At 49.2% G+C, this 24,756-nt stretch overlaps 1 protein-coding gene across 1 annotated transcript in view; it reads left to right on the forward strand.

Moving 5' to 3' along the window:
• The first annotated feature begins 12,508 nt into the window (after positions 1-12,508).
• The window catches only part of LOC110484542 (mitogen-activated protein kinase kinase kinase 3), a 76,710-nt gene continuing 64,462 nt past the window's right edge, over positions 12,509-24,756 (forward strand). Inside the window, exon 1 of the mRNA XM_021555283.2 lies at positions 12,509-12,628. The gene's annotated coding sequence lies outside the window, so the exon portion shown is untranslated. The remainder of the gene's footprint in view (positions 12,629-24,756) is intronic.

Genomic DNA, 24,756 nt, shown 5'->3' on the forward strand with positions numbered 1-24,756 from the left:
CATGTTGCAGCAAGGAGCTGGTGATGATTCAGGATCCAGGTTTGCAGCAATGAGTTGCTGCAGCTCATTTAAGTACCTGAATTGCTGAAGTGGAGTTTTTGGTGAAGCCACATGGACTCTGACCAGCTGACTAGAGATTAAATGTGGGTCCTGGGGAGTCCTGGCTTCGTGTCCATCTCCTCCAAGCCTGGTGCATGCAGCCTGGCTGTGGGAAGTGATGTGGTTCCCTGTGTAACCCCCATGACACATCATCTCCAGATCCCTTTCTCTGTGCACCAAGGGCTCCTCTTCCTGGCTCAGCAGCTGCAGCCCATTGAGAACCAGTGACTCATCCCAGAGGGCTCATGTTTGGTAAAAGAAAAGAGGAGCCAAAACTTTGGCTCATGCCCAAGGAAAACACTGCTGTGGGATTGCAGTGCTTAGAAGACAACATGTCTCTTTATCATATTAGAAATAATGGAAAAAACACAGTTTATAAATCTTCCCTGTTTGCCTTTGCCTTCATTTGGATGAGGACAAACAGTGCAGTTGGCTTTGCTTTTGTTTGCAGTCAGGCTTCCCCCACAGTGTCTTGGTTGACATGAAGCTGGGCCAAGTCTGGCAGTGCTGACATCCTCTTGCAGCTTACTCAGAGCTGCGGGAGAGCCACCCACGTGCACTGCAACACCAAGAGCCTCATCAAAAGGGTGTGCAAGAAAGGGGTGCCCTGCTGCCTGCAAAGGGGGTACTTCCCACTGGCAAGGCAGGCTGGTTTCCACTAAACACACACCTCTGCAACATAACACTAAGAGAAGATTTGAAACTCTTGGTGTGACAGCGAGGAAAAAAAAGTGAGTTTAACAGCGAGTCTCTGCCAGCTTTGGATTTGTGTTGGTAGAAAAGGTGTGAGGTGTCCAACACTGGCAGCAAGAGCAGCACAACAGACTCTGCAACCACACAGATCTTGGATGTGGTGATCACAGCAAGAGTGGGCAGGAAAAACAGATGCCTGTGACAGTCACATTCTCTGGACAGAGAGACATAATTCTGTCTCTCAGGATTTCTTCGAGAAGCACAGAGAGAAGAGAAAGCAATCTTTATCTCTGCTCCTTTGTTCTCCCCATGTGGAATGTGGTGTGGAGATTGTTTACCTGCAGTGATTTCTGGGTTGGGTTCTGGTGAAGGTTCTGGGTTCAGTGACCAATGGATCCAGCTGTGGCTTGGGGTCTCAGCAGAGAGTCACAAGTTTGTTTGTTAGATTGGTAAGTAAGAAGTAATTATGTAGAATAGTATAGTATCTCTTTAAATAGTATATTAATATAATATAGTATAGTTTTAATAAAGCTATCCTTCAGCCTGCTGATCTGGAGCCAGACATCATCATTTCTTCCTGGACCAGGGTTCACTGCATTTTACTATAGATGCCCATAAGGGATAGGCAGTTTGCTCAGGCTCAGAACCCAGATTTGTACCCAAAACCATACTCTTTCTGTCACATGGCTGGAGGTTTGTTTCATGTCTTTTGCACTCTTATAGAAGAGTACAAATCCTGTTGCACACTTAAGCCTATGCTTCCTAAAACAGTGCTGATCACACCCACTCTGGATTCTACCCTGAGAAAAAGGATAGGTTTTTTTTACTTACACAGTTTCTTCTCTTCACATTCTGCAAGTACATCTGCCTAATCCCTGCTTCTGTGAGACCTTATGAAATCATCCTCTGAAAATAAGTGTAACAGGGGTGTTTGGGAAAGGCAGTGTGGGCAGGAGTACTTTGCTCTAAAATTAGAAACCAGGAGACCTGGCATTGTGAACTGCAGGCCTGCCAGTCTCCTTGCCTGGATTTTCCATTCAGATGAACACAGTCAATGAGAACAAAAGCTTTCTTTTTTTCCCTACTGACACCTGTCTCTTTACTCCAGGATGGTGTTCCAGCTTTCCATTCTCCCTTTGGGAAGCAGGGAAGCATTAATTGCTTGCAATTCCAGCAATCTCTATGTCAATATGAGGGAACAAGCTGTCCACTGTCATTTTTGTTCTTCTAAGCATCCACCAAGAACCAGTTCCTTTCCTGGTGTCCTTAAGTTAGGCACTTCATGGGGCTTGGGAGGAAGTCTGTGAGCTTTGACAAAGTTACACAAGGGACCTATAATAGAAGAATTGGATATCAATGTGAACAGCAGCATGTGAGCTCTTTGTTTCTCAGAGAAAACCCTCTGGGATAACAGGTCATGGACAGACCCCAACTTCCAAGTCAATAATCATTCATTAGTCCTTTTCCCCTGGCTTCTTTTGGTGTCATTTTTCACTCATTAAAACCATTTATGGTCTCTTGTTTATTCCTGGTGTTAAGTGTGACAATCAGAACTGCCTGTCATACCCATCCTGGCTAACAGAGTCAGAGCATTGTACCTCATCACCCCTGCAGTAAGGTCACCTTTTATGGCTTTTGTTGAACAAATACAGAAATATCTTAGAAATATAGCCAGTTTTGTCACGTTTCTCTTTTCCTTTCCTCTCCTTCCCTCCCCTCCCATGTTCACAAGCAACTGTGCCCAATTTCATTCACAATATGTACCCACCATCTTAATTCAGATGGTGTTTCACCTGTCAAAAGCACAAATTGGCCTAAAAATTTTCCTTTTTCATTTTGGAAGCAAATCCCAACTGTTGATCCTTTCAAGTCTCTGCGGGAACGACGCTTTTGCATTTAGCTGGTCGTGCATGAGAAGTCTGACATCGTTATTTGATGTTTTACTGATTCTCCCTCCGAGCCCTTCACACAATCTTGAATCGTGTCATCGTTAGCTGTGTTCATAAAAGCATAAAAGCTCTAGGATCAACACAGAGTGCAGGGACAGAGCAGAGATTCTGTTACCAGTCCTGTTGCATCCAAGCGTGTGCTCCAAAGGCTCCTTGACTATGACAAGCACAGTTTGAGGAGCATGATAAATCCTATCTACCAAACACCTCTCTCTTTTCATGCATGCCTGATACTGCACCTAGATCTATCTTTCAGCTTTTGGAACAATTAGTAACAGTGACAATCTGCTTTTAATGCCAGTTTCCTTCCAGAGACAATGCTTTGATGTTAGGACTGCAAAAGGCTTGGCACTCTCTTCCCTGGTGGAAGCAGAAGGACATTGCCCTGCTCCAAGGGTTCAGTTCTCTGCCTGCAGAAATGCAGCCACTCTTTCTAAGGGTCAAAGGCTTTTCCCTGATGCCATTTGTCATTCTGGTTTGGAGGGGTCTTGCAGGGACTGTCTGGCCTTGGTTCTGCTATGATTGTCCTTGTAGGAAAACATAGACACCAACTGCTCTTTGTAGTGCAGCTTGTGACCACTACTCATTAAATCTGTCATTTCCTCTTCTGCCTTTCAGCAGTGTTTCCTCCATCAGGAACCTAATGACCCTCTGCAAGCTCTCATCCACCTACAATGACTGGACCTGTGTAAGCTTTGCCAAGTGGCTTAAATACTGTTTAGTCTCGGGTGTCAGCTGCTGCTCATAGCTGGCACACAGGTTTGCAACACACTCTCACCTGGCTTTTATTATATCCTCAAAATACCAAAAAAAAATATCTACCCAGGCAAAGGATCAGACATTTCCCACTGCAGCTGAAGGAGCTTAATATCAGTGGAGTGTACTCACATCCTTGGCTGATGGAATTCAATGGAGCTAACCAAGGATTTACTTCAACCCTCAGCTGACAAAAAAAAAAGAAAATAAATCTCTGTTCAAGAGGCTTTTAAAGTTAAAAAAAAAAAAAAAAAAAAAGCAGCTGTGGTTTTTGTGGTCACAACTAGACCTGGGAACATAGGATGTCTGTGTTGTTTTCTGTTCCATGCTTCTCCCTGTGTTCTTGGAATGGATCATTTCAACCCTGTGCCTACAGAATAATTACTTCTGCTGTAAAATGGATGTAACATCACTTCCCTATTGCACAGGGCAGTTTGAGTGGTGACTGTCTTCAGGTCAGATACCCAACCCTAGTGGTGCTATTAAAAGCACAGAAAAATCTAAGAAAATATATATATATATATATAGGGTTACAGTAAAATCACCTTAGATATTTAAAAACATCCAAATGTTCCTGTCCACTGGGTTGAAAATCAAGAGTCACCAGGCAATTTCAAACATGCAGGCTGTGACACAAGGACAAGGACTGCAGCTCTGTGTCTGCCCAGCTCAGTGGGATATCTACAGCAGAAAATGGGCATTACCAGGGACAGAGGAAGAGGTTACAGTCCTGCCATGGGTGCTGAGGATCTGCTGTCCTACACACCCCTTTCTTCTTCACACCCCCACTGGACAGAGGGTTCATGTTGAGTTTTGTTTAAAGTGGGCAGTAGTTCAGTAGACAATAATTCTGGGGATCACATAAACACTTGTGCAGGGTAACCATTATTAGAAGGAAATGCTATTTTAAGGTGTCACACCTATTGGAATTTTCTCTTGGAGACAAACCCCAAGGGGAGCAGGGTCCTGCAGCCATGTCCTGCAGAAAGTGAGGCTCCTTGCTGGAGATGGGAAAAGCCAACATTGACCAGGGATGTCAATCACTGGCCTGCAGGCTCAGTATGGAGAGCTTAGTGGTGCTCCTGCAGGTGACACTGGAATTATGGCTTAGTTGAGGAGAAGAATGGCAAAGGAATGGAAACAAATTTAAAAAAGACTTGAAAAGAAAGCCCTCACTTTCTCCACTCCTCCCCAGTTCATATTTTCTGTAGTCCCCACCAAACTACACCTAAAATAGCTTTTGTCAGTTGCTATTTAGCCATTTAGGTTGGATCTACCAGCTGCATGAGCTTGCCTCTATTGTACTACTGCAGTTGGACTGTTGCCATCCTCCCCCCATGGGTTTGCTACAGATCTATATTTCAAAGTTATGGCTCTTGCAAAACTCTGCTCTGTGAGTTCAGACAAGCTAAAAAAAAATTAGTCATGTTTCCTCTAGTCGTGCTGCTTTACTAGGCTTCCTATTTGCAATCAAATTATTTTTAATTTTGACCACATTCCTATTGTTTGCCAGGAAGATAATCATCTTATCTCGCCACTGGGATATTTCTCTCCTTTCTCATGTAGTTTCAGATGGATTAAATAAATACCCCTTACACAAAGCACACCAAGCTGGGCAAAAGGGCATTTCACCATTGCTGGCTGATCTGAAATTTAGGAAATGTCTCTTTTTTGAGGGAGCAAAAAAAAAAAAAAGTTTGGAAGGACTCAGACATGCCATAACAGCAGCTGTGCTAATTCTATACTCTCAGTTAATTTTTATCCATCTCAAGAGTGGCTTTTTGAAAATTTGTGGTGAAGTTAAAAGTTAGTGAGTGATACCGGCTTGTTTTACCACTGTCAACAAGGGTCACAGGTACAGTCATCTTCAGTTTTTGGTCTGGAAAAAGCCAAAAAACTCTGCTCTGTGTGGTCCTCTGGGACCTTTCTGTTCCTTCTTTCCAGATGAAACTGTATTTTGTCCATGCAAGGAACAAGGAATCTCCCATCTGTCCATCCAAGGAGAAGGATTTTTCCAGGAATTCCAGGAAGGATTTCTCAGTGGGTGCTTTTCTCCCCCTCTCCCCACCTGGAGATCCCATCAAAGGCACTGAAATGGGTTCAGTTCACCGCCGTTTGAGCTCTGACCCGGAGTCCTTTACAAGGGAAGGATTTCTGCCCAGCAAAGGCCAGCAAGCAGGCTGCCAGCTCAGAGCAAACCAAGTGGGGATGACCAGGCACCCTCAGACCCTCCCAGTGCTCCCAGTATCCCCTCCGTGGAGGAACTGGTTTGCCAACACGTGAGCGACGGGCACGCGATGGAAAAGTTGCGCGGACGAGCGGCACGGCTCGAACCCAAACTCTTCTGCTTTGTGTTTTGCAACCTTCACCCACATCCACTTTCCTCCTGCTGGATGCTGAGTGCTTTTTACCTCCAGCTTCCTAATTATCGGCGCGCCACCGCTTGTGTTTCGCCGCAGATGAGGAAATGAGGACATATGGCTTTTGTGATAAGAGATTTATGTGAGCTGTCTGTGCAGAAGGCCTGCAACTTTCTATACAAGTCCATTTGTAAAACAAAACATGTGTAAACAGCCAGGTTTGGATTGTTTCGGCGATTTCTTCCCCCTCGTGACAGATGTAAAGGAAAAATTGGAGGTTTCCACTTGGTGCGTGCAGATAATTCTGTGGCGAACGGCAGAGATCCCACTTGCAGTAAATTGCTCAATCCTTCCTTTGATTTCTGTCACCTAAAATCCAGCTCCACGTGGGTAAATGGGAAGAAATACTAAGAAACTGGGGCTCGATGGCTGCTCATACATGATCCCCTTTCAGCTGCAGGAGCACAGATATTCCTGAAAAGCTCCTGGCAAGAGTACAGTAAATAGTGCAAAATACCAATAGAAAAGGCAGCCAAAATCCAGTGATTATAATGGGTGGCTTTGATTACACCCCTGTAGATTGGTTATCTTTCAAATCAAGAGACAGATTAGAGAAATAGAGTCATATTCTCAAGGAACAAAATCCTATTATCAGTGGGGACAAAGAGCAGGACAGTCTGGAGAAAAAAACCTTTATCCATGTCTGGGCCATGCTCTTTCACTCCTGCTCTTGTCCCTTACACCCCAGAAAAGCCACTTGCAGGGTGGACAGTCTTGGTTCTTTTCAGGGAAAGTCTCAAGGTTTTCTCTGAAGTTTCTGGGAAAGTGAGATGGAAATGCAGGATGTCCATGGCAATTTTTTTTGCTTTCCTGCAGTCTCAGCTGCAAATGCCACAAGGATAATATTTCTTGTGCAATTTTCAACAATATTCAGGTGCCAGATGAACCCATAAATATTCTGGAATAGTTCTGACCTTACCTGAGAAAGTTTAAACTGAGCCTGTTTGCAGACTAGCAGGGTAATTTTCCAGGGCTTCCAGGTTCACACTTCTCAGCAGTGTGACAGAGGCACCTTGCAAACACAGTTTGGTTTGGTTTGGTTGACATAAGTTCCAAGCAAGATCCACATGTGAAAAATCTTCACAGAAAAATGCCCTCCAACGACATTTCCTTAACAACCCACCCAGAAATCAGAACCTCTTCACTTTCACTCTGCCAGTTTTGGAGATGTTTTTCCCTCTGTTTGGGCAGAGAAGGTGAGTCATGGAACAGAGGCAGTGTGGAAATTTACATTCAGCTATGAAAGTGCATGTTATGATTACCATGAAAGAAAAAAGTCATCCACACAACTCAATCTCTGTGTAAGTCACACCCAGTTTTGAAGAAATATGAGTTTAAACCTGTTCTTTTTGGTTGATTGACACTGCTGGCTGCTGCAAGCTGCTTCCTCTGCGTGTCACATGTAGCCTTCAGCCTTTGCTCTGTCAGATCTGAAATCCTTCTCCTGGCAGCTGTGTCCAGCCAGGTGGATGGACACAAATGCTGCTCAGAGAGGGCTGGGGGTCATCTATTTCCTCTGACCCCCCCCCATGGAACAACTTCCCAACTCCTCAAGATGGGGCATTGCAATATTCCCAAGTTTTTGATGGGTGGCAGTGCATGGAGAGTGGCTCCCTGCTCTTGGGTTTTCATGCCCTGAACCTTCTCCTCCAGGATGGGCACTGAGCATTTTGGCTTCAAGTGCTGGACTCACCCTTTCTTTTAAAATATGGTGCCTGCTGCTGCCACCTACCTTTTGTGCTGGAGTGGATCCTAAAAATATTCCATATATTGAGTCTGGGATTTGAGGATTTCCTCCTCATCCCAAAAGCTAAACCCAAGCTACAAACCACGAGGTTAATTTGTTGTGTGGACAGGAGGCTTTATCTGAAAAACATTTCCTGCCTGGGAAGAGGAAAGGTTTCAAAACTCATGGAGAGATCACTTTTTGCTCTTGCCTGGTTGTGAGGGCTTTCACACAGCAGATTTTGGCATCTGCCCTGCAGAACAGGTTGTCATATGATGCAGGGAGCATTTCATGCAACTGGAGGTGCAGAGGAAGGTGGCTGGGAAGAGTGTGGCCCCACAGCAACTGAGATCTGAACCCAACTCTTATCCTTCTCAACCACTCCACAACATTGTGACAGTAAAACAGAAGCAGAGGTAGAGATGAAATGCAGGCCCCAAATATTTGTCCCCAGAAAACCTCTGCATACTTGTAGGCATTTCTGAGGAGGAGCACAAAGCCCTTAGGAATGCTGCCATGTATGGTTTGTGCTACCTTTGCCTATCAGGCAGCCTCCAGTTCGCTCAGAACATGTGGGGAATATTTAAGCAAAATAAATGTGGCTTTTCTATCAGTCCTAACAGTAAGAGGGACATAGAAGAGTTCTAAGTGTCCTTTTCCACCTGCTTTTCTGCAGCAAACAGCAGACCTGCAATTCATTTTTGGTGAGGAGGAGCTGCAGCCAATGCAGATCTGCCAAGCCCAGGTGCTGCCATGCAGAGGTTTTGGCATCACAAGCTTGGATTTATGTGCTCACATCTCTTCAGACCCATCCCCAGCTCCAGCCTTCAGCTGAGGAGCAGCTCACAATCTCTGAGTAAGTAATTGGTTCTTTTTCTTTACCCCGAGACAGCATCACTCCTGTACAGTTTGGAAACTAAGTATAGGAATGATTTCAACCACCATTCTCAGCCATCTTGATGGGAGAGGAGGCCTGGCAGACAACAGCTTTCTGCTGCAGCTCAGGGCAGGAAGCAAGAAAGGATATTATATCAAACAGAAGGCATGGGAGAATTTCGGGTTAGACGGAGCATACTTAGTCACAGAAGAATTGGGTCAGTGCTCTGGGACCTGTGTTCACTTCCTGCAGGAACCCTAACACAGCTCAAAATAGTAGCAGTTAGGTAAAAGCCAAATATCTTCCCATTTTTCTCCCCACAGCAAATAATAATGCTTACGTCATTAAAGGAGAAGCATAAATAGAACAAGTCTGGGGCTGTGATTTGCAAAGTTCTTGATCTGTGGATGAACCATCAGCTTTTCTTATAGCTCACTATTACCCACTTGTGCCATCAAACTTTTCACTGAAGATGCTATCAGGATGAAATAGGCCTTCATATCCACCTAACATCCACACCAGTCAGCCAAGAACCAGAGCATCCATCTATAGGTTTTATGTGTGATGTGGTTTTCATCTTGCTGACTGGGGCAGCACGGGACAGCATGCACCAAGGAAAGTGTCCTAGTGGCAGTTTGGGAAGTGTTTTGGAAAAGAAGGGAGAGTTTGGCTCTGTGGGTACAAGGTGTGCCACACCTGTTGTCCTCAGGGGCACAGAACAGCCCATGCCTGTTTAATGTCACTGTACAGAGCCACTGGGCTTGGCCACTGCTCTCCACCGTGGCCTGTACCCCAGGTGCTCACTCCTCCCCAGAAAGTGGCAGCCAGCATCTGTAGAACAGCTGGAACTCTGCACAGAGTCACACACCTCTGCCCATCCTCCAGGCTTTGGAAATGTTCCCAAGAGCGACTCGAGCCGGCAGAATCCAGGGGCAGGTCCTCAGCACGCCCATCAGCAGAGAGCTGTTGGAATCAGTGGAAACAGCCTTGACACACATCAGGATCCTTGTATTGTTCAGGGACACCCTAGAATTGAAATCCACCTAGCAGGATTCCTGGGCCACCAGACACATTCAGGGAAGAAGAGATGCTTGGAAGAATTTTGGCTTTGAGCAGTAATTGGTGGGTGCAGAATCAATTCCCATTAAAACCAGGTGCTTTGAAAGGAGCTGCTTGTCGCTTTAGTGCCTTGTAATACTTGAACCTCAAGTCCTGGGGTCCTGTGCCTGGTTCCCAAGGTAAACACATGTAATTTATTTCAGAAAGGCATTTGCAGCACAAGAATTCATGACACACATCGCTGATGGGCAGCAGCCAACTTTTCAAATGTGCCAAGTTGCCAGAATTTTATTAAAAGCTGTTAAGAGTTAGAGAGAAGGTGCAGAGAAAAGCACCCTCCTTCCCAAAGCCAGGTGGCTTAGGCTCGACTCACGCTGCTTCCCGAATGGATGAGGCAAGCTGGAGTCAGAGGTTCCTTCCAGCAACAGCTCAGTCCCCCTGGACGTGTCTCTGTAAGCTGCACAAATATTCTGGGGAGGGGGAGGGAGAGAGAAAAGAGTGAAACCTATTCAATTACACCAAGATCACGACTGGCCCAAGTAAAATCATTTATGGGGTGAGGGAAGCCGGAGCGGTTTGGGCTGGAGCCATCTGCAGTTATTTGGTATATACAGAATCGGTTTCTATGGATTTTATTAATAGGTCACGCGATTGTATACGAGGATGTGAGATCTGAATCTCTCAGGAGGGGTCCCTGGTTGGGGTTTCTATTGCCTTTACAGGCAATGGCTCAAACTTTCTTGCAGCAGTAACTCCTTAAAAACTTGAGGGGAATGGGGCTGGCTTTAGCATCCAGCCCATTTTTTTTTTTCTGCCCCACCAAAATCTTGAATTTACTTTGTTCCTCTTCCTCTCCATAACACATTTACTAAATGGGGAAACAAGGAAATAATCAGAGAAATATTCTTACTTACTTTTTCCATTGTCTGCATTAATTTTCTCTCTTTCCCACCAGTCTGAGGGATATCTGGTACATAACTCAGCTCCCGCTTCCATCTGTTTTTCAGCCTCTCGTTGGCCCTTTTTAGGGGTAATTTTGCTTCTATGCCATTGTTGGCTCCTTCCACACAGAGAGTCGAGCCCAAAGGAACTTGGACACACAAAAGAGATTTGGGACAGTGGGTGTAGATCAGAACAGCCCAGAGGCTTCTCTGCCTTCCCAGGGAACTGCCCAGGGAGCCCTGGGCTGTTCTGGAGAGCAAGCTGTGACTCAGGAACAGCCTAAAGCTCTTTGGTCTTAACTATAGCTCAGTTTGACTTTAATTGCCCTTAAGCGGCAAACCCAAACCAAGTTATCAGAGCAATTCCTGCACATCCCAGCTGTGTGGAGAAAGCTGGGCCCTGCAGAAGGCTACCCTACTGCAGCAAGAAACCACCACCTTCACCAGCATTCCAGCTGATGAAGCCTCATCCCAGAATCAAAGGGTTTCACCCCTTTTCTCATCATCTCCCGATTTTTTGTGCCAGCCCTAGGTAGGGCAGCTCTCATCTAGCCTCGTTTTTCCAGAAGGTAGGAGAACCTCAGCTGGAGCGCACAGGTCACATTCCATCCTTCTTGAAAGCGCAGCCGGGGATCCCACGGTGTCTCACCAGGGCTGATATGACCTGCGGGAGCACGGGAAACTGCACCTGGATCCAGCGGGGCTGAGGGATTGGGCATCATCCGGGCTGGGGGTCAGCCTGGGGATCGGAGCTGCCCAGTGGGTCAGACCTGGAGTCTCACCGGGGCTAACCCCACCTGCGGGGCCAGGGGAGCACCACCGGCACCAGCGGGGCTGCGGGATGGGCATCCGGGCTGAGAACCTGCCCGGGGGCCGCAACTGCACCGTGGATCAGAACCTGCCCCAGGTCCGGAACCACCGCGGGGCTCGGAACCACGCCGGGGCTCGGAACCGCCGCGGGGCTCGGAACCACGCCGAGGCTCGGAACCACCGCGGGGCTCGGAAACGCCGCGGGGCTCGGAACCGCCGCGGGGCTTGGAACCCCGCTGGGGCTCGGAGTTGCCCCAGGGTTTCAGAGTTGCCCCAGGGTCTCGGAGTTGCCCCAGGGTTTCGGGGTTGCCCCAGGGTTTCGGATTTACCGCAGGGTTTTGGAGTTGCCCCAGGATTTTGGAGTTGCCCCAGGGTTTTGGATTTGCCGCACAGGGTTTCAGAAGTGTCTCGAGGCTTGGAGTTGCCCCAGGGCTCAGAGTTGCCCCAGAGTCTCGGAGGTGCCCCAGGGTCTCAGATTTGCCCCACAGGGTTTCGGAGGTGCCCCGGGGCTCGAAGTTGCCCCAGGGTCTCTGAGTTCCCCCAGGGTTTCGGAGTTGCCCCAGGACTCAGAGTTTCTCCAGGGTTTTGGAAGTGCCCCAGGGTTTCGGATTTGCCCCACAGAGTTTCGGAGGTGCCCCGGGCTCGGAGTTGCCCTAGGGTCTCTGAGTTCCCCCAGAGTTTCGGAGTTGCCCCAGGGCTCGGAGTTGCCCCAGGGTTTCACAGGTGTCCCAGGATTTCAGAGTTGCCCCAGGGTTTCGGAGTTCCCCCGGGGTCTCGGAGCTGCCCCAGGGTCTCGGAGTTCCCCCGGGGTCTCTGAGTTGCCCCAGGGTCTCGGAGCTGCCCCAGAGTCTCTGAGTTGCCCCAGGGTCTCGGAGCTCCCCCGGGGTCTCGGAGGTGCCCCAGGGTCTCGGAGTTCCCCCGGGGTCTCGGATTTGCCCCACAGGGTCTCTGAGTTCCCCCAGGGTCTCGGAGCTGCCCCAGGGTCTCGGAGTTGCCCCGGGGTCTCGGAGCTGCCCGGCTCGGAGCCGCCGCGGTGTCGCCCCCCTCAGGCGGGGCCCGGCCCGGCCCGGCCCGGCCCGCTGCTCGCTCGGTCTCGGGCCCGCCCCCGTGCCGTGCCCGTCCCATTGGCCGCGGCGGCTCCGCGCGTCACCGCTTCCTCCCGCTTTTGTGCGCCGCCCCAGCCGAGCTCCGGGCGAGCGGTGCCGAGCCGAGCCGTTCGGAGCCGCGCCAGGCGCTGGGACCCGAGCTGGTGACACCAGCCCCGGGTGGCCGCGCATGTCCCTCCGCGGGTGAGCCCGGTAAGTCCGTCCTGAGCTCCCCCTTCCTGCGGGTCCTCGCCTCCGTGAATAGTTTCGTTCTTTTAATTTTGCTGTCTGCAGCGGTGACCGGGAGTTTTGCAGCCGGGTCTGGCTTCCGTGGGATTTTCTTCCTTCCTTTCTAGTGCTGCGGGTGGCAGCTTGTCCCTGCGGCTGTGTTTGGGGAGCGGTGGCGGGGGAAGCGGGGGGTCCCCAGGTGTGCCCCCGGGAGGAGGGCGCGGCTTGCCGTGTCCGTGGGTGCGGAGCGGATTGATGGACTGACCTTCCCCGGGGCTCCCCGCACACCCCTGCCTTGTGCTGGTGCTCTCGGCTCGCCGTTTTGCCCAGGTTGTTGCCCGGGTGCGCGTCCCAGCTGCAGCTGCTGACAGCGAGCGCCGGGATTAGGCTCCAATACCCGTTTTGGGATGCACTGGCGTCTGGAGCCAGCGGTTCCTGCATGTGGTCACTTGTGGTCCTGGGTCACTTGTGGTCCTGGCTCCCTGGAAAGCATCCAGGGAGGTGCAGGGGTACTTGGCCATCCCTCAGCCTCCTGCAGAGCTCTCCCCGCACCGGAGCGGTGAGGATGGGATGGGCGCGGGGTGAAGGCTCCGCGGCGGGCACGGCCCCGAATCCCGGCCCCGAATCCCGGCCCGAATCCCGGCCCCGCGCGGTGCGAGCGCCCGGCGGAGCTGGCAAAGCTGGATTTGCACCGGGACGGAGCGAGCGGCTGCCGTGGGGCTGTGCCACGAGCCGGGATGATGCTCAGGAAGGATCTGTGCTGCCGGCACCGAAACCTCTGCCCTCCGCGGCTGTGCGGGAGGAGCGGAGCAGAGGTGGGAGCCGTGGAGCAGCCGGGCAGGTCGTGCACGGTGGCCAGGTGCAGCTCTTGCTGGCCCTGACACAGCTCGGAGAGAGGCTTCTCCCTCCACTGCTGCTTTAATCCTCCTCAATTCCTGTCTTGTAATCCAGTAGTTTCTAAGAGTCGACCTGCTCCTGGTTTGGGGAAGGGTCTTGCATGTATTGCTGATGCATGAACCAAAAAAACAGGATTCACTTGGAATCCGGAGGCTTCGGATTTTTGCACGGTTTAAGTGATCCCAGAGATTTCCAGGGTCAAGCTATTTCACTTCTTTGGTGAGAGTGAATGGTTGGGGGGAATTTCTTTCTCTGACACTTTCTGGATTTATTTCCAGTCTGGTATGTACAGTTTGACGTAGCTCTGTGCAGGAATTGTGCATGGAGTGCAGCTATTGGGAGCAGCTCCTCAGGTGTGCATGAGATCAGTTGCATTTGGGGCTTTGCTCTGCCTGTGTCTCGATACCTGTGTTAGATGGTCCAATTTCCAGGACCCCTAATTTAACATTAATTATAAACAGAGATTCAAGGTTTCCCAGGGCTCCTGCAGATCAGAGCATACCTCCACAGCTGGGCACAGCCTTTGCCCTGGGAAGGTTTTGCAGCTTGTAAAAGCTCCTCTGTCGAGGCAGGACGTGAGGCTGGATGGGCTGCCAGCCTGGTGGGATGTGGATGTAAAGGACCTTTTATACCTTCCTCGTGTGAACGGGTTTTGGTGCCGCAGTTTTTTCCACGGCTCCTTAATCTCCACCAGAAGCCTGCAGCTCTGCCATGTCAACGTGTGCTGATGGGCAACGCATTTATTTTTTTGGAGGCTGTCAGAGCCTGTGAGGGAAGTGTGCTCACGCAGAGAGATGTGGTCTGGATTTTCACCCAGACTAAGCGACTCCAGCGACTGTGGCGGCCAGAGGAGCGGCTCCATCCCGTCCAGAACGTTCCTGTTGCTCGGCGATGCTTCGTGATTTTAGCCTGCAGCTTGGACTCGATGCTCTGTGAATTTTCCCGTCGGGAAGACGCCGGCGAGGCTCCCACGGTGTGTCTGGCTCCCTGGCAGAGCCGTGGGATGGAGAGTGCTGCTGCAGCATGGAAAGTGATGTGCTTCCAGCCCCGCTCTCCCCAGATGGACGTGGGAACCAGTGCGAGGGCTGGCAGCATCTTCTCTTCTGCTGGATCTGGCCCTGCTGTCGGAGACCTGCTGGTCGAGGCTAGAGGGAAGTGAGTCAGGGTTTGCTGTTAGAAGGGATATCTTTTATTAGACTGCTCCGAGAAGTCAGGCTGGCTTTGGAGTGCACAAGCCTGTCTACACGTAGAAGAAAAGAGGGAGTGATTACTTGGAGTCTGCTCCGGCTCTCCAGACTGAGGGAATAATCTGAAAGAAAACGAGGAAAAAAAAAAAAAAAAAAAAAGACAGATTCAACTGCAGTTTAACCTGCAGGAAGCACGTTTCATCCCTCTGCAAATCTCTGGACCCCTCAGATCCTGAGATGCAGCAGAGGACAGGGACATGCATCCCACATGCCAGCCCTTCACAGGAGGTGGCTGAGCATTTTCCAGCCTGGCTCCCACAGCGAGGAGCTGTGTGAGACAGGGATGGTGCTCGCTGATGCCTGACGATAGCAAGAGGCTGCTGGGCTCAGTCCCTTCCACTCCCCTCTTTGCACAGAGCACAGGCCAAGCACAGTGTGCACAGAAATGTGCAGAATGTCAGCTGTGCACTGGGGAGGTGGAAAATACAGTATGAAGCCATGGGAAGTGGAATATGGATTTAAATTTTTTTATTTTTATTATTTCCCCAGACAGGGGGGAAAAGCTATAGATGGCCCACTGATACTGAACCTGGCAGGTTCACCCTCAATCCCCAGGCTTTATTTATTTAGGTATTTAACCTCCTCAAGGGGAAATGGGGGACCGGGTGTTTTTGGTGAGTCCCTCCAAGGAGCAGGTCCCCTTTCCCACTGCCCAGGGCAGTTCAGCATTTCTTTCTGGCACCTTTTCTGCCTTTCCTGAGTGCAGTGTGAGATGCAGAGGTGATGAATGTCATCTCAGTTGTGCCTGAACCACGCTGTCTTCGCAGGCTGGCCCCATATCCTCTGTGGCATGAGCCTTCATCTGATGTGGTCAGTGCTGTGGTGAGCTTCAGACAGGCAAGATAAGAGGTTTTCTGTCTGTGAAGGTGCAGGTGAGCATGCAGGAGTGTGGATATGTGGGCATTTTTGTTTGTTTTCTGTCTGTCCCTACAGGTTTGATCTGGTCTAGCCAACTAATTTTCCATTGGTCATTAAAATACTGCTGGTGCCCAAATCAAAAGGGTGGTCAGGCATTGGCACAGGCTGCCCAGGGAAGTGGTGGATTCACCATCCCTGAATGTGTTCAAGAACAGTGTGGATGTGGCACTTGGGGACATGGTTTAGAGGTGCACTTGGCAGTGCTGAGTTAATGATTGGACTCAGTGATGTCAGAGGTCTTTTCCTGCCTTAACGATTCCCAGTCAGTCTGTCTCAGTTCATCTTCAATGACACAAGAAATTAAAAGCTAAGATCTCCTTTAAAAACCAATACCTTGCTCTTCAAAGGCCCTGGGGAGCTGTTCCCTGCAGCAGACTTGTTGCATGGGCCTGAGGAACACGGGAAGAACACTCCAGAGGGGTTGCACATGGGGGGGTTACCTGGCTCTCTGCTTTGTTTTGGCAGTGGGATGTTCCAGGATCTTTCCCTGGAGCCACAGGTCTTGGGGCCAGGCTGAGAGCAGGATGGTGGAAGAAGCAGCATCAGCCTGGCCCGAGATGGGGACTCTTGCAGCTCTACATCCCTGTCTCTGTGACCAGGGCTGGGGACACAGCATTGCATGTCATCGCTGTGTCTGGCCTCAGGTGCCAGCTTCTGTTCCCAGGGCACTTGGAATGTCTATGAAGGGAGCCCAGAGGGTTTGACCTGAGCTTTCTGAGGCTTTTAGAGGTCAAAAGTGAAATTTATACCTGTACCCTCTAGAAGAGGGGGTTCAGCTCCCAAATGCCTTCCCCAAGCACCTTTTTTCTATGCTGGAAAATCCTAATAAAAATGTTAGTGGCGATGAAATGGCTCAGAATTTAAGGAGAACCTGTGGCTGGTTCTGCTCTCCTGAGTTAAAGACTGGCCACCATTTTATGCAGAACTAATTGTCACTTCTGCAAGAGCCTCTGTGATGTTATTCTCTCCACTCTGGGACATGGTTGGGTGCAGCCCAGAGAGAAGGAGCTGTAGCAGCAGGGTGGAGCTGGGGCAGGCTTTGGCTCGGAACTGCCTGGGACGAAGTCCGGCTGGCAGAGCGCCCCGTGCCAGATCCTGGAAGGAGCTGGCCAAGCTCCTGCGTGGGTGCTGTGCAAACAGCACGTGTTCAGGCCAGGTCCTGGGGGGGTGGGAGGATGGCTCAAGCGTTCAGGTAGGGATTAAACACCAAATTGCTTGAAAAAAATTAGCCCTGGTGGGTGGGTGAGAGGCGCTCTGCAACGCTCCTGTGGCCAAGTGACAGAAAGTCATCTGATTGACAGCGGGGTGATTCAGATGGAGGGAAAGACTTTGTACCATTTTGTGAGATAGGAAGTCTTTGTGATGGAGGTAGGAATGCCTTAAATCCAGGGTGCAGTGTGGCCCTGCAGTGCTCCTGTTTTGGCATGGGTATGTTTGTCTCACCCACATGCAATGTGTCGTGCACACTGGCTTTCAGGTGTTCCCAAATTCCCAAGGGAATATTGAAAACTTTGCACATGACTGTCCTTAGCACAGATATGGTGTGTTGACCCTGCAGAGGGTCAGAGGAAGATGCTGCTGCTTTGGCACATCTGGTGAGGTCTGTCCTTGCTGAGGTTGTCCTTGTCCTGCAGTCCTGAAGTGGTCAGGCCTGGATGATCACTGCAGATCCCTTTCAATTGGACTGTTCTGTTCTGTGGATGTGCATGGCAGTCCCTTGTGATGAGGATGGTGGATTACGCAGATTGCTTAGTACTTCTGTGCATCAGCCTCTTGTTTTTGGGACTTTTGTACTGAGCAGGAGTCAAATCATCACACTCTAGCTGTGAAGTGGAAATAGCGCAGTGCCATCCATGGTAAATAAGAACCCTGAAGAATTCAGCAGATCCTTAATTCTTCACAGTGGGCTGTCTGCACCTTTTACTGTGCAAGGTGGCAACAGGGATGCTCTATCCCAAGCCATGAGGATTCTGCAGAAGGGTGGTGGACACAGGGTGATGGGCACATCTGGCTCTCACCAGCTCCTGTAACAGTGGTATCTTGCCCAGATACAAATTTAAGGCTTGGGGCATCCCCTGCATGGGGCAGTGATTTGATAAGGAAGGGTTATTTGGGTTGAATGGCTTGGGGAGGAGGTGTGAGGGCGAGACTTGTTATCACAGGTGGTGAAGGTGAATGGCAGAACAAGTGAGAGTGCATGCAGAGAAACTCTCCCTTAAATACCCTCTTCCTTTCAGCTTTTCTTCCTCTCTTGTCACTCCCTGGGGGGAACTGTCCCTCTTTTGCAGGGTCAGTGCAGTGTCATTGCAGAGTACAGCTGATAACACTTATCTATAGCTGGGTGATGCAGATGGGGGCTGATGATAATAGTGTTATCTGCAGAGGGGTGATCACCCTGAAGTCACTATGCTGTGGGAGTATGTGCCTGGAGGGAGGTGTGTGGATCTGTGGGACAGAGAGGTTTGGGAGTGTGTAAGTGATGAATAGCCAGTACCTCAGGTCAGAGATTTGGGCTTCCTTTTGTTGGGATTGATCTGTGCATTGGTGTAGTGTGGAGCTGTGGAGCAGGGCTTGTTTGATGAAGCATCCTTCAATTAAAGTACTAGATTGGGCCAAGCTCCCGGAGAGCTTTCTTTGGAAAAAGCTTCAATGCCTTCTGTTTGCCTTTCAGAACAAAACTACAGCTTTGGTCCCTCTACTAGAATCCTTCTGTTGATTTCCTCTTGGAAAGTGGCTTGTGGGAAACCTCAGCACCTCGTGGTTAATAAACCACTGGTTTGCTGTTCCTTGGTCTTTAGTCCCTCGTGCTGGTGCAAACAAAATAGCAAGAGTCATTAGAGAAATATGCAAGATATTCCAGTTATTTCTCTTTGGATGGTGCTGGTAGCAAGTAAAAGAGATAAACAGAATTGTGCTTAGCTTATTACATCATTGGTTTTACTGAAAGGGTCAAGGTCCAGCTCTGGATGTTGTTGCAGGATGCATTTGAACTGCTCCTGAGCTGTGCTGTGCCAGAGGGTAAATGTCTGGGAAAGGCATAATTTTAGTGCTCTCTCCATGAGTTTCTTCTGAATGGTGGCCGTGGCTGAAGTGCCTTGGTAGAGTTCATGATGGGACAAGTCCTGTCAGATTAATTTCTTGGCTTTGCACTGGAAAACTCTGCACTTGGCTCCTGATAAGCCCCAGGAGCTGCTCCTCTTCTGGAGGAAAGCAAAGGGAAGCCCTGCTGGCATCTGGCAGCCTGGTGCTGTTGGGGCTGGCAGGGGACCGTCCCTGGGTGTTCAGCCACAGGGCACAGAGTGGTGCTCTGTGCCACTCCCGTCCTCCTCAGCTTTCTGCTAGGAGGGCTTCTGGTGGCTTTGTTGCCTGTTGCTTCACTGGTGGCCTAGGCTGATGTGTGCTTGCTCCTCTTGTGACATGGCTAAAAAGAAGGATTTGAGGAACCATGCCAGTTCTTGCCTGTTTTTGTTTGGATTGGTGATGCTTACTGAGACTCTCCACAGTGCTCTTCCTGAGAAGCTGAAATGTTAAAGACGTGCACAACTCACATTGTGGCTGATGACACAAGAGAAAGAGAGAAAATGCTTGTTTCATCATTCCAATATTTCAGCAACTTCAGCATTACAGGTGTGAATAAAATCTGGTGTGAGCCTGTAAGGGATGAGGATGCATTTTCACAATTGGCTTTTGGACTTATCACAAATGGTGCTGAAGATTGTAACTGACTTCATCTCTGGATGAGAATGAGCTAGTTCTAGTTTTAGTCTGTGTCCAGGAAATCCTGTGCTGGAGAGCTTCCCTTTCAGGAATCCAGTGGGGCTGTCCCAGGGAGGTGGTGTGATGCACTGAGGTTTGATGAGATGAAGCAAGGCTTCCTGCACCCACTTCATCATCACCTGGGAAGCTGATTTGCCTTTCAGGCCAGGTGTTGCCAGATAGGTGTAGTTTCCTGTCTCCCCAGGCAGCAGTGGCTGTGTGATTGCTGTGGGAGTCACCAGGAGGTGATGAAAGGGGGAAATGTTTGCGGAAGAACATGGGATGTGTCAAGCAGGATCTCCCCTTGGTGCATGGCAATCCTGCCACCTCCCTGACCTGTCTCGGGCTGGATTTCCAAAACCTTGGACAGGTATGGTTGGACGGCTCTAGGCTGCATCACAGGACATCACCACCTTCATGGCCACGTTCAGGAGTGTCACCAGGGTCTTGGAGTGGTGCCCCTGCAGGAGTGTCTCCAACCTGTTATAAATGAGAATTTATTCAGCCCAAAGAGGATTCTTGCTAATCCCTGCCCCTATGGCTTCCCTCTCCACGTGCTGCCTGTAGCAGGCAGCTCTGGGGGATCCTGGCTGCTGAAGGGATGAATGCTTTCATGGGACACAATTGTGGCATCTCCCATAAAACCTCCTGCAAGGTACCTTGCTGCAGAGCTCTGTTTTGGGGCTGTCTCTGACGTAATCTGTCAAGACACAGGCTGCTCTTTGACTTACTGCTGAAGGTCTGGTTGGGGATGGATGACCAGTTGCTTACCTGGCATTACCAAAGCAACGAGTTGTTGCTTTCCATGACTCATGAAAATGCACTGTAGGCTCGCTTAAGAATGGCTGAGATCATTTTTTGGCTGGCTTTGGGCATCTGGTTTCCTTAGCAAATAGCAGTGGGGGTGGAGGGAGGGGGATTTCCAAACTTGTTTCTTTGTATGTGTGATCTGGTTTTTAGAGCTCGTCTCAGAAAGTACTGACTTTGTTTTAAAAAGGGGATGAAAAAAAAGGAAAAAAGGACCTGTAACTTCCATGTCTGTTTAGTTTCTGTAGCATGTTTCATTTAGTCGTGGTTTGGTGTAAAAAGGGGAAAGGTGCTAATAATATTACAGAGCTGTAGACTGTGGTTCTCCACTTAAATAAGCAAGGATAGAAACATGATGAGTGGTATTTTCCTTTTAGAGCAAGTCTTTCTGGGGAAGGAGGAGGAAGTACAGAGGAAATTCTGCAAACAAAAATGTAATTTCATATTTCTTTCTTTTTTTTGGACCATGTTTGCTCAAATAGGGCACTTTGATGCAGCAGAGCAGAGTCTTAGCAAGAGGTGTTTTAGTGTTTGGCTAATCCGATTATTATTTTAAAAATATTTATTTATTTATGTGTAGACCCTGGATTCACTTTCTGGTTTTTCTTCCTGTGTGGTTCAAAGGCAGCAGCACAGACATCCTTGGATAAGCATTAACCAGAAGAGAATCAGAGCCCTGTAACAGCTTCAGAGAGCAGGAGGTCCCCAGGTGTTCTGACACCTCTGCAGCAAGGCTCCAGCTCCTCTGTGGTAATTCTTCCCAAGTCCAGCCACCTGAGAGCAGGCAGAGGGAAGGGAGAGAAATCCTGGGCAGGCAGAAGGTCATTGTTTGGATAGGGAGATTTGTGGTGCTGTGGCTTTGGTGTGCCTGTGTTTGGTGTGCTTGGATTTTTGGTGTGCCATGGGTTTTTGGTGTGCCTGGGTTTGGTGCTGTGGGTTTTTAGTGCTATGGGATTTTGGTGTGCCTGGGTTTGCTGTGCCCATCCTTTGCAGGGCTGGCAGGAGCCAGGGTTTTTGGTGTATTCCACACTGTGCAGCCACTTCAGGAATGGATAGCTGTGAAGCAGCCCCTAATGCTGGGCACGGTCTGTGCTGGAGCTTGGCTGGGGTTGGTTCTGCAGCCAGGGCAGGCAGAAGCGTGTCCTGGTGTGCTGAGGGACAGGGCTGGAGCTGCAGATGTGTGCTGGGAACAGCACAGCAGCTCCAGGGCCGGCGCTGGGCCAGGGCTCAGCGGGAACCATGTGGCTGAACAGGTTTGTGCTCGCTGGGATAATGCAGAAACCTGGGGGCTCTGCCAGCAGAGCAGTGAGGTTTCCTCTCCCTGTGCCCGGCGAGCAGAGGAGCTGACTGCTGCTGTCTCTGTGAAAAGCCTTGGAGCTTGAGGAATGGCACGGCTGAGCTCCAGGGAGGGTGGTGGATGCCATCCCAGGCCTTGGCTTGGCACTGCTGCCTGCACAAGCACCCTGTGAGCTCCACAACTCCTCATGCCCTTCATCTTCTCCCCCACCTCTCTGCATCTTTGCTAGGTAGCTTGGACAGAATGGGTAAAGATCGCTGATTTAACCACAAGTGCAGTCTTCACCCTCTCATCTCCATGGATATAATGTGTTTAATGCATGGCCTAGCACACCACAGATCTTCTAGGTCTTAATGGTTTTGTTCCATGCAAAAATAGGAAATAAATGTGACCTGAGGTCTTCTGCTCTTTGTGGGGCTTGTGAGTATTTGAACATGTGGCCAAAGTTTATTTTTCTGGACTGGTGGGCAGCTGCAGCTCAGGTGCCTGTAGTGCCATGGTCATGCTGCCCCAGGCTTAGCAAGACCACGAAATGAGCTCTCTGAGAGCCAACACAGGCTTTTTCAGAAATCTTATTTATAGACTAATTTTTACCATCAGGTAAATTTCTGCTGGGCAAGCTCCACCAGTAGCTGTGAATATTGTGGTTTGGTGAGCAGGGAATGCCAGCAGGTGAGCTGGCATAGCTGAATTCCATGGCTTTTCCCTGATTAATGCTGGATGAAAGAAGTGGGAACAAAATTTGGAAAGATGTTCTGCTGCTTATTATTTTTATTTTTTTTTTTAAACTGCAGTGCCTTGATATTGTACCCCAGTGCATAATGTTCTTTTGGCTAGGAAAGCCAGTATCAAGGTACCCCAAAAGGGGCTGCTTAATTTCTAGGCAGGTGTTGCTAGGAAAGCTGGATTTTTTGATCCTAGCTTGTAGATGGACATGTTGAAGGAACCCACCTCTCCCCAAAATTAAGTCACTCCCTGTCCAGTCTATAGGTTTCCAGTGTGTAGTATTGGTGAAAAGGATCACATTCTTTCTGTCAGAAAATACAGATTTATTTCTTTTAAAGTAAATGTCTCTATTCCTTCTTGTTTGAGCATTTCAGACATTACTTCAACTTTTGACATCTGCAAATACTTCTTTTTAACAAAAAAAAAGGGGAAGTGTGTATTCTGATGTAATCATGTGACTCCAGGAACAACGTTCTTACGAAAAACACAGAATCCTGTGAGAATTTGCAATGCTCAGGGTTATCCCATTGTTAGCAGAAAATGAAGTAAAACCTTCTACTCCCAGCTGCCCCATCCCTTGGTGTTCGTCTTGTTGCAAGAGATTTTTAGGCTGTGTGGCTTTTGGTGGTTTTGTTTTGTTTGGTGTTTTTTTTTTGTTTGTTTTTGTTGTTGTGTTGTGGGGTTTTTTTTGTGATTTTTTTTTTTTTATGGTATGGGATCTTTTTTGTGATTTATATGGTAAAATTTTTTCTCCTTTCATGGTGAAATTTGCAGACCTGTGTCCTTGAGGCTCTCAGGTGCTCTCTGGCTTATGTGTGAGGATGGTCTCTTGTGGAAGCCTTGCACTCTTCAGGCATTTTAAAACCAAGAGAGAGCCTTGCTGCTGTTGTGTCATGAATCAATGCCAATGGAAATTGCCATGTAAACATTAACACCTAAGCTGCATTGGAGCCTCTTCTTCCCAGACCCTTTGGTTCCTTGCATTTCCATTTCTGGGGTGGTTGGTCATTGGAGCTTTTTGATATTTTTTCTGACAGGAGGCTTGACCTGGATGTTTGCTGTCTGTGCTCTTACCAACCTGCATTTTGCAAAAGTAAATGAAGTGCTTTTGGTGCCTTTCCATCTTGGACAGCAGCAGGCTTGAGAGCTTGGAGAAGTATTCTAATGGTACAAAAATGAGGTTCCTGTGCTGCTCGTGGCTGTGGGACAGGAATTAGGGGACCTGTTTGGGTGCTTCAGAGCACACTGAAGCTGAAAACCAGGCTAATGCAAGTCCTCTGTTGTGTAACTTCCTTTGTGTGGGAACCCAGGGCATCCCTCTGGCTGCCCTGGAAGGTCTGGGACCCTGGCAGGGGTCAGGAACCCCCCTGGACAGAGCCCCCAGAGACACTGTCTGTTATCTCTGCCCATGGAAAAGAGTTTTCAATCTTACAGGATGAATTACCAGCTCTGAGTGTTTGAGATAAGTAATAATTAAGTGTGGCACAGGTGCAAAAGTAAAATTTTAGGATTCTAGATGGGGGTCCAAAGGGGACAAGATGGAGGAAATTGGGTGTGTCTTGTCCTTTTTCTCCTTCTTCATGCCCTCCATGTTTCACTGTGGTGTTGGCATTTTTCTGTTGGTTCAGGCTGGGGACACACTGTCCAACGTAGGTGACAGATATTGGCACGTTATTGTAAATCCAGCCCAGGGAGTTTCTGGTATTTAATGTTTGTAACATCCCACTGAGGGCAGAGCCCCACACGCTGCCCTGCAGGACAGAGCTGGGCAGGGCAGCAGAACATGTGAGAGATAAACAGAATAAACAACCTGGAAACCAGCACAGACCAATTATGGCTTCTGCTTTGGCAATGGGGCTGAAAGACGAGACTTTCTACAATCTCAGAATCATCAATGCCACAGATTCCAACACCCTTAGGCAAGCTCTGTTGGCTGTCTCTGGAGGTATCCAAAACCTGGCTGGATGTAATCCTGTGCAACCTGCTCTAGGTGAGCCTCCTTCAGCAGTAGGGTTGGACTGGGAGATTCTCCAGAGCTCCCTTCCCACCACAGCCACTCTGTGATTCTGTTCACTCTGTGAACATCTGGAAAACAAAACCTCTTCAGAGGGAACTCTCCCAGCACAGGCAGGCGAGCAGAGGCAGCGTGTTCCTCTACAACGTGGGAGATATTTCTCCTGTGACTAAGCAGAAAAGTTAAGAGATGGAAAAGGTCCTATTAGATCATCTCGTCCACCTCCCTTCTGGCGAGCAGCTTTTCTCCCTGGTGTATATTTATTTATTAATAGGCTGCTGGGCAGACAGGAGGGGTTTGCCCAGGGCACTGAGGAGGAGCAGCAGGCAGCCTGTGCAGGTGAGGGACTCTGCACGCACGTGACTCAACCTGCACATGCACAAGTTGCTTGCAACAATAGGGTTTTGTAGTAAAAGGGTGCCAAAAGCTCTTGACTTGATGTTCTTGGCGT

Source organism: Lonchura striata, chromosome 1 (assembly GCF_046129695.1).
Source record: "Lonchura striata isolate bLonStr1 chromosome 1, bLonStr1.mat, whole genome shotgun sequence".
Lineage (NCBI taxonomy): Eukaryota > Metazoa > Chordata > Aves > Passeriformes > Estrildidae > Lonchura > Lonchura striata.